We start from the raw sequence: 14,144 nt of genomic DNA, 5'->3' as shown, positions 1-14,144 counted from the left end.
AACCAAGCATCATTTGTTCTCTATATTGAGTTAGTGTATCTGAGTCTGTATTGTGAGTACTATTGTCTCCATCAATCCCACTGTAGCTCTACATTTAATAAAAAATATGGTTCTGAAGGCTTCAATTTGAAGTTTTGCATGAAGAGAGTAATTTTTAAAATGTCTGCAATAAATTAATATATGAAATTCTTTCATTGTGATTTTTCAGGAATCCTTCCTCATAAATATCCTAACTTCTTCAGTGTCAGAGTTCCCTGAAGTTCTACTGAAGTCAATAAAGCAAAGCACAGCCTGCTCCACATCAAGTAGGGCACTCAGCAGTAGTTGTCTCAGCAGGGAAGATGCCCTGTGATAGAAGATCACTACTATTTCTTGCATTATTTAGTTTTCCTGTAGTCACCTTCTCTGCTATTATCCTCCATCCTCGTTTAACACACAAGACAGCTTTTACGTACTCTATTTGTGCTGGGATTTTAGGATATATAAATGTAACCGAAGTAACATCTAGGCTAAAAAAAGTTATCATCATCTATTTTTGCAGTTTGTGGAGTTTTATATAATAGCAAGAGTATTAGATTCAAACTGTCACAGATAGCTGATTTTCTGTGGGCTTCCAAATGCTGGGACTCACCTAGGAAAGATGAGTCTTGGGGCATTTAGAGTTTAAAATCCTTTTTGTAATGGAAAATTATGAAAGAAGGAATTCTAGCCCAGCTTCCTGAAACTTCTCAGGTCCAGCAGTGGCCAGTTTCTGTGATGTTGCATTTTGTAGCTTTGCAGTCTGGTAGACAATACTTGTAAGACCTTTGGTCCTGGCTCTGTTCTCATTTGTATTTGTGTAAACCAGGAGTGACCTCAAGTTATCCCTGCTTTACAGCATTTTCAAAGAGAGAAGAGATAAGCCCATATATATCACTTGCCAGGGATCTTAAAAGCAAAGAGATTGTTTGGTGCTATGAAGATGTTGTGATAGCTATTATGCATACCAATCTCAGGCTATTTTAAGTTGACTAGGGAAAAGTTGAATACTAAAGAAATTCTCTAGGCCCTCCTAATCTGAAGTAATATCAGGCTGTGCTTTATCAACTCACTAGGGCCTGTTCGTGAACATTATATGCGTGCTCCTAACTGCTGTGGAGGTAAAGCTAAGCCAGAGTGGGCTCAGCATACTGGGAGGATAACAGAGCTACACTATGTGCTTATTGGGTGAGCTGATTCAGATTCCTCTAATATGAAAAGGTCTATTTTCATATCAAATCATAGAATGGTTTGGGTTGGAAAGGACCTTAAACATCATCTAGTTCCAACCCCCTTGCCATGGACAGGGACACCTTCCACCAGACCAGGCTGCTCAAAGCCCCATCCAACCTGGCCTTGGACACTGCCAGGGATGGGGCATCCACAGCCTCTCTGGGCGACCTGTTCCAGTGCCTCACCACCCTCACAGTGAAGAACTTCTTCCTTACATCTAATCCAAATCTACCTTCTTTCAGTTTAAAGCCATTACCCCTTGTCCTATCACTACATGCCCTTGTAAAAAGTCCCTCTCTGGCTTTCTTGTAGGCCCCCTTTAGGTACTGGAAGGCTGCTATAAGGTCTTCCTGGAGCCTTCTCTTCTCCAGGCTGAACAACCCCAACTCCCTCAGCCTGTCTTCATAGGAGAGGTGCTCCAGCCCTCTGATCATCTTCGTGGCCCTCCTCTGGACTCGCTCCAACAGGTCCATGTGGTTCTTATGTTGGGGCCCCAGAGCTGAACGCAGTACTGCAGGTGGGGTCTCACAAGAGAAAAGTAGAGGGGGACAATCACGTCCCTTGACCTGCTGGTCATGCTTCTTTTGATGGAGCCCACGTTGGCTTTTTGGGCTGCAAATGCACATTGCCATGTCATATTGAGCTTCTCGTCAACCAGTGCCCAAAAGTCCTTCTTTGCAGGGCTGCTCTCAACCCATTCTCAGCCCAACCTGTATTTGTGCTTGGGATTGCCCTGACCCAGGTGCAGGACCTTGCACTCAGCCTTGTTGAACTTCATGGGGTTTGCATGGGCCCACCTCTCAAGCCTGCAAAGGTCCCTCTGGATGGCATCCCTTCCCTCCAGCGAGTCGACCGCACCACACAGCTTGGTGCTGTCAGCAAACTTGCTGAGGGTGCACTCAATCCCACTGTCCATGTCGCCGACAAAGATGTTAAACAGCACCAGTCTCAATACCAACCCCTAAGGAATGCCTTATATAAATACAAGTAGAAACACAGTTTGTCAAAATATCTGTTCCATCCCTATGGTATTTATTTTTTGTTACTGTTCTAGCTCTGTGGAGCTATCTGGGAATTTCAGATTCTTACATATAATTTGTTAATTGTCTGAATAAGTGTAAAACTTAAAAAAGGCTATTAGTGCATTTTCTGTCTAGCTTCCTCTCACATCTAAAATGACAGTCTGATTTTTAAGAGTCTATAAACTTGATAAATCTGGTATCAGACTTAATGTAAAGGACTCTTTGAAATGTAATATTTTAGGCATGAAACACATTCATATTAGTTTGCTAACCTGCCAAAGGCATGAGTTGGTCTGGGTTTTGTTTGGATTCTGCAAAGTCTCACAGGAAGCAATTGGAGAAGACTGCTGGAGGACACCCACATTCAAAAAACATATGCAGCTCTGAGATAAGTTCTCTGTCTCCCTATTCTTCCCATTCAAAGCTTGTACATAAATGAGAAGTACATTGTCATTCAGGGCTGCCTCAACCCAACCACAAGTGCTATGACTGACATTTATGCAAAATGTTGATAGACAAATTCCTTAGTTATTTATCAACACTAAGCAGTCCCTGCAGACATCACTCAGCAACCATATCCCATCATGCAAGCATTCCCATTTCCTTTCAAATCATTCATCTCTATATAGGAGCTATTTAAACAAATAAACTTACCTAGATATGAAAACACTTGCTACATTTATAAAAAAAAAAAGGAATACTTCATTTAATAAAAGGCTTTCATTTGGATATATGAGAAACACCTTGCAATATGTGAAGAACCAGAGAGATAAGAATACCTGCTTCCCGTATACATCCCTTGACTTATACAGAGCACTAAGTTAAAAGTTCAAAACATTAGAATTTATTAACCCGTGCACATACAGCTTTATCTGCGTGTGAGACTTAGGCATAAGAAAAGTGCCTAATGACTTGTGTTGCCTATTTGCTTTTAAGAAAAATCTTTTTTTATTACCATAAATATGGTTTTAAAGCCAAAGTTCTGTTTGCCCTGTATGGATTTGCCAGGAAAAAAAATCCCATTATTCTTCCTGTGAAGCAGTTAAAGACCAAGTTTTTACAGAGGCAGGATTTTTTTTTTTTTTTTTCCTGAGGAGTGAATAAGTTTTTCAGATTTTAGACTAATTTTTAATGCTTGGAGTATTTAAGACTGAGCAGCACTGCACTGTGTGTCCCACCTATTTATTAAAATGCAAAATAATATATTTAATGCAATGTTTTTTAGTACCATGAATTGGCACTTTCATTTGGAAAATGTTCATCTGATAGTTATATGCTGCTACCAAATGAAAAAAAAACCAACCCAGAACAAAGCTTTCCCTCCCGATCAATTACTTGCTGGCAAGCTGGACTTCTGCTTGCTCCAATACTCCTCAAGAGCAGATTTTAATGTTCCTGGATGATGATTTTGTTCATTTATTTTTTATGAGATGATTCAATTCAGGGTACATAAGACATTCCTTCACCATCTACTTTTAAGACTCGAAAAATGCTGACCTCAGTCTGAATCAGATACACATGTCCAGGGGCAGAATTTGTCCCAGACAGCTACATTGAGGGCCCCTTTTTGAGCTTTGCGATGTCAGAACAGCAATGGGAAGTAGCTTCTGAGGAAGGGCTCTGGGTTTTTCTTTCTAAAAGTGTGAGGGAATGTTAGGTACTGTAGTCATTTACAGGGGGCATGTTATAAGACCTGCCTTATGTCAGCTCAGCTCTAGCAGGCAGTAGGTGCTTCTCTGCTCTTGTAATGCAGTTAGAATGGCAACTTTGGGGCAATAGCAGCGATTTATCATTTCAGATATCCTTAAGTCCCTACATGGCTACCTGCAGCTACACAGCTGTCTTGCCTCTAGTAATCAGACCTGCTATCAACTTTTCCATGGAGGGCATTTTTGACCATTACGGTCAGATGCCTGAAGTACAAAAATGAAGCCCTGACAGAATTTTGGAGAATTGTGAGAAGGAAATCTGATTCTGTTGACTCTGGGGTGGACAAGGGAAGTTTAAAGAACCTGCGCAAAGAAACCAATCTATTCAAAATTGGTTAGCTTAAACAAGGATCAATAAAATACAAATAATGTTTAAAGAATACATGCAGTACAGTAACTATGAACTTAACATGGAGAAAGAAACCTTAAAATCTAAAATATCTAAGTCCTAATGTCCCATAAAATTCAGATGGTCAGCCTACTAAGAAAAGACAAGCTTCAGAGTCCTAACAAATGAAGCGTTTCATGATACCTGCAGATGGGAACATCTGCAAGCAAAGGCTATCAGTGCCAGAGAAACAGAGTTTCAAGACAGAAACATTGTTTTATCCTTCTGTCATTAAAATGAAACTACACCACTACAAATATATTGGGTAGTTGTACCAGTTTAATTACTTACTTGATGGTTAAAACTGGGTGCAGTTAGTCTCAGTTAGTTCCTTGTGATAAAAGAAGATCTGACATGGACAAAGGGTTTACCACTTCCATGCTGTTTTTCATATCAGCATTTCTCTTGCTTCTGTTTCCCTGATATCTTCTTCTGGCTTGTCATGTGATAAAAATCTGAAGTTATACTTGGAAAATCTATACTTAGAAAGCCTATTAGAGGTCTACATCATTTTTACTGTCTTATGAATTAGAAAAGGTGCTGTAAATCACCAACCTAGACATCAGTTTTTATCCCTCTTCTCTCATCATTGTTCATCAGTTATGACACATACAGCTTGGATGAAGTTATCGGAGTTAAAAAAGAGAAGTCAGTCCACTAATATAGCAGAACAATATTTCAGTTGCTTTGCCACATGCCACATGTTTTACTTAGGAAGCATACCAGATGATGTGGTTACTCAACCATTCTATGGGATATTTATCCTCATCTGGGTAAAGCAAACATGCCCAAATTAGCCTGCACCTTTATAGGGGGCAGCTAGTTAACATGCACATTGTTCCAGACCAATACGGCTGTTCCTTGCTCTGTGAAAGTTTCATAGGTGATAGGGTGGCAAGATGTACTTACTGCAATAGGCAAAGAGATATATTTTAGGGGAAAAAGGACAGAGATATATTGGAAATCAGGCTTCACTAGTCCTGCTCTTAAGGGTACAACATATATACATATAAGCAAATATAGTCTTTTTGCTGGTATTAGGGCAACAAACTCAAACTGGAATACTGGTGCTTTATAATTTCTTATTACTCTAAAAGGTATTGGTGTAATGTATCTGTGTAAGTTTATTAACAGTAGAAAACCTAGTGAGTCAGCTATATTAGTTTGATCATCCAAGAAGAAACCCTGAAGCAGAGAGATGCGATGTACTCTATACAATGTACAAGAGATATATGAGCAAGAACTGGTGTGATTCACATATATGTGTTGTATTAGAAAATATGAAGAGGAAGACCCCTGAGAAATTAGAAAAACAGACCAATTCATAATAATCTTGATTATTAAAATTTGTGATCTGTAGATGCAATGATTTTTGAAGCCTGACTCACAGTTTTCAATTTTGTGCTGTCAGTATAAAAATATTTACTACATTGGTTAGCGAGCCAATATTGTGATAGGCTTCCATCATAACAGGCTTGTTTTCACTCACTTTTCACTTTGTTTAGCAAAACTGCTAGCTCTCAGATTGTGGATGAAGCTCTCTGCTTTGGCTGACCTGATGTTTTAATTCCATCACAGGCAGGTACAGTGCAGAGCTACTACTTCTTTCTTGGTATAGGATCTCACCTTTGAAATAAAACGGATAGCAAGTCTGCAAATATAGTGACTCACTGTGCCTGGTGAATTGGGTCCTTCTCCAAGGAGAGGCATTGCTGCTATGCTGCATTTGGGAAAATGTGATTTAGAAGTTAAATTTCCCAACAGCAAGCTAATTCTTGTGAGCTCTACCTTTAGTACATGATTTAAGGGACCCAAAGCAGTGCTAATCTTATGACAGCACATTCAGATACAAATTTTCTAGGAAAACCTTTTCAACCATGTGCTTAGATTCATAAACACCACTCTTCAGGTTGCTAGAACCTAATAAGTCTGATTTTCTTATACCTGCAATTGCACATTTAAAAATGCAGTGGTAAGTGAAGTTATTTTCTTTCTCTACTTAAACTCTTCCCACATTTCAGATAAAATCAAGTATAATAATTATAACTGTATATACTTATGCAGCTGGAAAATATCTGATTCTCTCACATGTAAGAAATATGTGATTCATTCAAATCTTATCAGTTCATTAGAGAGCATGTGAATTTCACCCAGAGGGCAACAAATGATATGTTGATAAATCCAATTATCATAATTGTGTTAGATTGACTGTCACAATGGGAAAATACCTTACTAAAAATATGAGACTTTAAAAGAGAAATATAAAGCCAGTCTGCTGTAATGAGGCTATAAAATATGTATGTGCATTTTAAGAACCATCCATTGCCCTTGTGCAGACATGCAGTGTACTTGTTATTTCAGGAAGTTAGTGATGCATACATATATGTCAGAGAAGCATGTCGTGCCATCTTCTCATTTCAGTCCATGAGAGACAAAACCAATTCAGCACTAAGTGAAGAAAATGACGTATTCACAGAGAGTGGATTTTTTATCTGGATGGTACTACAGAGTACAGCAGGTCTCTTTGCAGCTCACAGCTCAGCTATCTCACAGGTAGCAGTAATTCCCACAGCAAGTTTACTGACAGATACCACTCTCAGCAATGTAGTGCATTCTTCAGGATGATATTGACTAACTATTGCAGGTGGAAGTTAGCTATTTGTTAGCACAACTGTCTAAACCCCGTCATTCACTTTGGGGGATAGGACAAGCGAAGCCTTAAGGCAACCTGTTCCCATTGTCTGTCTGTCACATCCTCTGTCTGTATAGTGTACATTTTCCTGGTGCACGAAATTCTGTCTTTGGGGCAGGTTGAATGATGGAGGGAAGAAAGTTGACTCTAAACTAGTGTTTTCCTCATTCTCAGTCAAGCTGGGACTGAATATCCATGAAATAACGGAAGAGTTGCTTGGCATTCATTGTACAGCTTCCTGTTCAGTTAAAGGGTCATTTATTTACAGACCCTTTATGAAGCAAAGATTTGATGGCCTCTAATCAATGTTCTGGCTTTGACAAAATGTCATTTCCAATAAAAAAAAAAAAAGCATTCCACTGGAAAATTTCTGCCTAGTTTGAGACAGAAATTGAAGAAAGGCAAACTGTGACTAAGTTCTTTAGGTGTGGGTTTTTTTCCCTATCTCGTCTTTTTCTTTCTTTTTATTTATTTATTTATTTATTTATTTATTAACAGTTAAGGATATTACCCTTTGGACTAAATTTAGATGAGGAGCACTGGATTCTCCATCACCTCATGTCTTCTGTCCAGGACAGGAGGTTGTTTTGAAAACATGTTATATATCACAATAGAAGATAAGGCCTGTAAGATTTTTCTGAGCAGGAACCAGATATTTGTATTGAACAAGAATTTGGACTGTAATCAAAATAGTTCCTTCTGGGTTTACTATATATGAAAAGTATTGCAAATTTATTTTGCTAAGACTTTGAAACCTCTTATTTTTTTATTTTAAAAGAAGAACATGTTACACAGAAACTGCTGATTTTACAAACACTTGAGGCCAGTATGTCATGTATTTCATTTTTACAAAAATAGCTGAATTTCAGAGTCCTCTGCTTGATCATATAACCTGATGAGAAGTATTTGTCCATTCCACATTACTGACATTCACCTGATAGCAATTTAAAACCATGGTAGAATGTTATGACCCTCATTAATACTGATTGCCATGAAAACAACCACTTTATTCTCTACTTCTTGTACTGGCTGTTACAGTATCTTGTTCATAATCTTGAGGCTTGTTTTATGGTCTGGCTCCAGAGATTGTAAGACCATGTAAAATAATACAGGAAAAGCCAAAGAGATGCAGTGGAAGAATGGTGGATGACAACTCAAGTCCCTTGTCACAATAAGATTGTCCATCACCCACAGATAATTTGCTGAGATCCCACAAAGGATTATGGAAATAGAATCATAGAATCATAGAATGGTTTGGGTTGGAAGGGACCTTAAACATCATCTAGTTCCACCCCCCTGCCATGGGCAGGGACACCTTCCACCAGACCAGGTTGCTCAAAGCCCCATCCAACCTGGCCTTGAACACTGCCAGGGATGGGGCATCCACAGCCTCTCTGGGCGACCTGTTCCAGTGCCTCACCACCCTCACAGGGAAGAACTTCTTCCTTACATCTAATCTAAATCTAAGTCCTTTCACTTTAAAGACATTACCTCTTGTCCTATCACTATGTAAATAATTTCTGCAAGATCTCAAACTACCATATGTTTCATACGTTGCCACTCTAACAAGAGTGCTGCTTTGACCTTCCATCCTCCCACTCCCCATATCTTGGGACAATATATTTTCACATCTGATTTCTTCTCTGTAGAGATAGAAGGAAAAGAAAGAGTGGCATTTGACAGGTAAATATCATGTTTTAATTTGTGCTGCTGGAAAATGTTCTTATACTACGTTCATAAGCATAATAACTTCAGTAGCACAGATAAGTCAAGAAAAGGCCAAAGAGAAAGCAAATGTGAAATCTGACAGCAATAATGTAGTGTTGGAAAGCAGATTCCAAGGTGAATCATTTAACTCCTTCAGTTTCCAAGCCTGTCCAGTGAATGGCCACAGTGGCTGATTTTACTGATAAAGGAGCCAAAAGAAACCATACTCCTTACTGAGTCAAAGAGGGAGGATTATAAGCATTTTTTTCATGCTCCGTGGCATTTAAGTATTAATAAGCTTGTCATGTTCATACTGTCTGCAAATATTGTACATATCTATTAGATTAATAAGTGTCTTCTAATTCAGAGGTGGAGAGAGTGTCTATACAGCTCAACTTACTGCATTACTGTACTATTCATCTATATGGATTTTTTCTGCTTCATCTGCTCTGTGAATATCAATTTCCTTACCAGAACATGTTTTCTAACTGTCTAAATCCCCAACAGCTTCAAGCAGTTTTCTTTTAAAAAATAATCAGTCTGCCACAGAGCCTCACATCTCCTTGGTGCCCCATTAGGTACAGATCTGGGCCAGTGGGAGCTTTTCTGGACATTATGGCTGTATCATTTTAAAGTCCCATACCAGTTGCCCATGCTGGGTTTGAAAATGAGACTTAATTCAGTGAGACAGAGAAGATTCCAGAAACTAGGTTCCAGTCTGATCAGGTTTTTTAGATTTTGAATTTAAGCTGAGGAAGAAAGTAGCTACTTTAGATCATTTAAAGAAGTTTTATGTGCTCTTTGTGCCCTGTGCATTTTGGATTCATGTTAATGATTATAATATTAGCATTTACAGGCAAGCCTGTTATTCTTGTCTTTCTTTTAGCATTTTAAAAACCTTATAAAACATTCTAGGATGTCATCTTTCTAGAATGTGCATGACCGATATGGAATACAAAATGGGTTGTTCCTATGTAATATTATTTCTGGTATAATTTTGACATTTGTGTTTAGCTTATTTTTGGTTCTTAAATAACCTTTTTTGACCAAAACTTACCACCCATCAGGTATTCATGCATACACTGATATTGTTTTAAGTTTTTAGTTATACATCCCCACATACTTGCACAACATATATTCCATTATATATAAATGTTAGCATTCAGTACATGGGTGCACACAGTTTGCCTATTCTTATCAGTTATAGTCATATTCCAAGCAGAGATTCCCAAAACTGAGGAAAGTGAGAAAAGATCCCATAAAGTCCATTAGGTCCATAAATCAACTAGATGTTATGAATATAATGAGTATGGATAGGAAGAAAAATATTAAAGTGGTAGGTATTTACTTACATATGCATTAGCTATGCCTTTTGTTTTCAAAGATTTTCTTCGTTTAGATTGTATTGCTTGTTATTATGCTAAAAAAAGCTACTGGAATCAATAATATGAATTATAATGAAAACAGTAACTGGCCTATTAATATTTCTTTCCCTCTTCCCCAAACATTGTACTGAGTTTGACCGGAGAAAACTTTTTCTACGCAATTCGATCTTGGTCTACCACCAGCAGGATAGTTTTCAGGTTTTTAAATAGCGTGCATAGTTGGCAGAATTTCTTTATAAAATGAAACTCAGTACCAATATGCCCTTACTTATGCTACACTAGAGAAAACGGTATGAAGGGCATAACTCAGTATGGTATTTAAAATCACACATAGATAAAAGCAGGAACTTCTTACAACTAGAAAGTGTAAGACTCTCTAGCTCTCTAACAGAAAAGTCTTGAGGCATCAGACCAGAGGTGTCACAATATTTTATTTTCTCAAAAAATGATTAAAGACTGCAGGGGAGGAAGAAAGTTAAAATACTGTCCAGTGCCTCTCGCTTTAGGCAGTATTGTGGTTTAGACACAATATTACAGCAAGTCCCAAGGAGCATGCTGTTGAATTGTGCTACTGAAAAAAATTCACAATTTATTACCGTTTGCTGTGGACTTCAGAGTTGTGCATGCTCTAAATCAGAACTTTAAGATACATTTAGGAGAGTCAATAACTATTTAATATAATGCTTAAACAGATTTGACTAATTGATGTAGAGCTCAAAAAAATTTCTCAAACTGTCAAGAATATGTTTTCCTTATGTACTTACTAGCATTAGTAAGTCACTGGTATATCTAGAGGATCTATCCCCAGTAGAATGGAACACTGGTCTGTAAAATAAGGAAATATTAGATCTTTTATGGACAAAGAGACACAGCTGATGGTCTCACTTCCTAGCATGCTATTGTGACAATGGATAAAAGTTTGAACAAGATCAATATTCCATTTTCCCTTCTGAAGCAAAGGGCTCAGTAAGATCAGGAGATACCTCTTCCTTTTCTCAGATTCAGCCCTTACTCTGCTGATTTCATCATAGTCGTAGAATAACTAAAAGTATCCTCTAGAGGACATGTAGTCCAACCTCGTACGCAGAGGAGGACCTGCATAGATCAGGTTGCTTAGGGCCTGAACAAGGCCAAGCCCAGTTGAGCTTTGAATATCTCCAGTTTCCACAACCTCTATGGGACAGCCTTTCCCAAAGTTTGATTACCCTCACAGTGCAAAAATATGTGCTTATATTTAACCAGGATTCCCATCTTGCAACTTGTGACTGCTGCCTCATGTCCTATCACTGTGCATCTCTGAGGAAAGACTGGCTCTGCTTTCCCTACCCCCTCTGTTAGGAGGCTGAAGTTCTCCCAGCCTCTCCTTGTACATGGTGTGCCAGTGCCTTCACCCTCTTGGGGGCCCTCATCTGCCCTGCCTGCAGTATGGCATGGTTCAGCTGGTACTGGGGAGCCCAGAACTGGACTCCAGGTGCTCTCTCAGAAATGCCAAATGGAGAGGAGGGATTAGTCCCCTCTGTGTGCTGGCTGCACTCTTGCCAATACAGCCCATTATGCTGCTGGCCGTCTTCACTGCCAAGGAAAACTGCTGACTTTCAACTGGTTAAACCCCTGGATACCACATCAACATATACCAATATACTTTATACTTAATATACTTAGTCAATACATAACTAGGTGTACAAAAAACCACTTTGTCAATAACTGGGTGGTGTAACACAATGCTTTCGCTCCTTAAGAGTGCAGAGCATCCAAATGGCCCAGCTTATTTCCCACCCCTTGCTCTTGAAGCACAAAGCTGCTATTTGGGCTTGTGCTGTTTTCCTACTTTGTGCCTTTGAGTAGGATGTGGATTTAAGGACACCCCGAAAGAAAAATTTCCCTGCTCCCTAATTTTAAGAAAAACAGAACCAGTCTTAATTGCTTTCAGGTCTGCAGGAGTCTTTCCATTGGCTTGGGATCAAGATCTACAGATTTAATAGGCATTTACCACAGATCCCCAGGCACAATCTGATATTAGGCTGTTACTAAATCAAACTGTTGTTCTTTGTTTATACAAAACTTTGGAAGAAACATGGATTAAAAAAATGTACGCTTCATTTTCTTAAAAAACCAAAGGAGTTACAGACTGCTTTGCTACTTGCCTTAGGCTTTCAAAATAGTCTATATTATGTGCCTTCTATAGTCTGAAGAAAGCAAACCAGGAAAGATTAAAAGTATCTCTAGGCGTAAGCATTAATGAAGTGAAGTACTGATATCTAGAAATATTTTACCAAAGGTATGATAGAAGGAAAGCCATGACCAATGATTTTCAATAGCTATTAACATTAGCCAAAATTTGTTTTGTTTTGGGTTTTTTTTGTTTAACAGTGTTTTTTAAATACTATCAAATTAGGAAAATAATAAGGAGCTTTAAAAATTCTACTTTAAGATACAAATCAAGAAAATATTCACTTTCACTTTTGCATAATTTAATTAAAATTTTACCAATAGTGACCAAAATCAATAGTTATTGCAGCTCCATAATTGCACAGTACCAAAATATTTCCATCTTATTTTTGTGAATGGTAAACAGCAAAGTCAATCTCAGAGACCTAATCAAAACAGAAAACCAGTTTCCATTCACTTACGTCTTTGATGCAGCACTCTGGCCTTCTAGGCTTAGTTTTCAAAAGTGCAACTAACCTTAATGCTGTGTTTAACAGCAACACAATGGGACAAGAATAGGAATTTGTCACCAAGTTGCCACATTTCAAAACCTCTCACCAGTTACTGGAAAGTTCCAGAATGAAGAAGTTTTTTTAGACGAATTAGCCTACCTACCAACCTGACAATAACAGAGTGAGAAAGGCAAAGATGACATTAATAAAGATCCATCAGATTATTTAATGTTAAACAGAATTGGAAGATATTTTTAGTCTTGGCTTAACCCTTCTGAAAGTGTTGGCCACGAGGCAGTAAAAGCCTGCGTAGAAATAAACAGAAATAAATGCATTCATTTATCGATAGCATAGTTTGACTCATACATGGAAGAATCAGAGCTATACACTCCAAGGAGGCTGATTCATTCAGATCAGCTGAGAGTAGTCACACATCTCTGAGAAGGCAGTCACTGATCCCTGTATCATCACACATTGAGGGCCACAGTCATGGAGTATGAGGAAATTTTTATAGACTGGTGTCCCTTTAACTTTGATTGTGACACCTATCTTTGCAACACTACCTGTGCATGAAGGAGTAGAATTTAGTGTAGCCTACACACTATAGAAATAGGAAAGGGAAATAATAGAATATAATAGGACTGATGCTTTGGAGAAGCCTTCTAAGAAGAGATTTGTGCTTCAAAAGATACCCAAACCAGTCAGCTCATTGAAAGGATATGGGTCACAAACCAATGCAGCCTTCTTAGGTCTAGACCTAACAAACTATAAACACTTGAAATACATTTAAAATCTTTAAACTAGAGTACAGTGAAGATTTTCTTGTCTTTTTATGCCTGAAAGTCTGGTCCCTCTCTAGATAGTCTCTTAAAATCTCTCTTACACAAGCCAGTCTCTTTTTCAAGACATGCAAGTACATATTTTTAATCAATGAGTATAATTTAATTAAAGTTTGGTAGCTTTAAAATTTGTAATTTGTTGCAGTTCTGGGCAGCTAAACTCTAGCACAACTGAAGTGCCAGTGCACTTGTGACATGGTCACTTTTTATATGGAAAATTTATCTATATGAGTAATATTTTCTGGAAACTAACCATCCTAAGACATTAGGCATCTGGAAAAGTGCCTTGTAGCTTTGAAAGCATAGGGAAAAGCATGTGTTCAATTCTTTTCATGATAGACACAGGTTTTGACATCTGGCAATCCTATTTCAACTTTTGAGGGTTTTGAAACCATATATCCTACAAATCTGGAAATTGTCTTATCACCAGACTTGAGTTTATTTTGCCTGTAGAAGAATATTCAACTGTTTTTCTTAGTGCGGTAAAAAAA

The sequence above is a fragment of the Haliaeetus leucocephalus genome, unplaced genomic scaffold (genome assembly GCF_000737465.1).
Source record: "Haliaeetus leucocephalus isolate CR32 unplaced genomic scaffold, Haliaeetus_leucocephalus-4.0 Scaffold545, whole genome shotgun sequence".
Lineage (NCBI taxonomy): Eukaryota > Metazoa > Chordata > Aves > Accipitriformes > Accipitridae > Haliaeetus > Haliaeetus leucocephalus.
The sequence above is the reverse complement of the archived record's forward strand: the minus strand, read 5'-3'. Positions refer to the sequence as shown.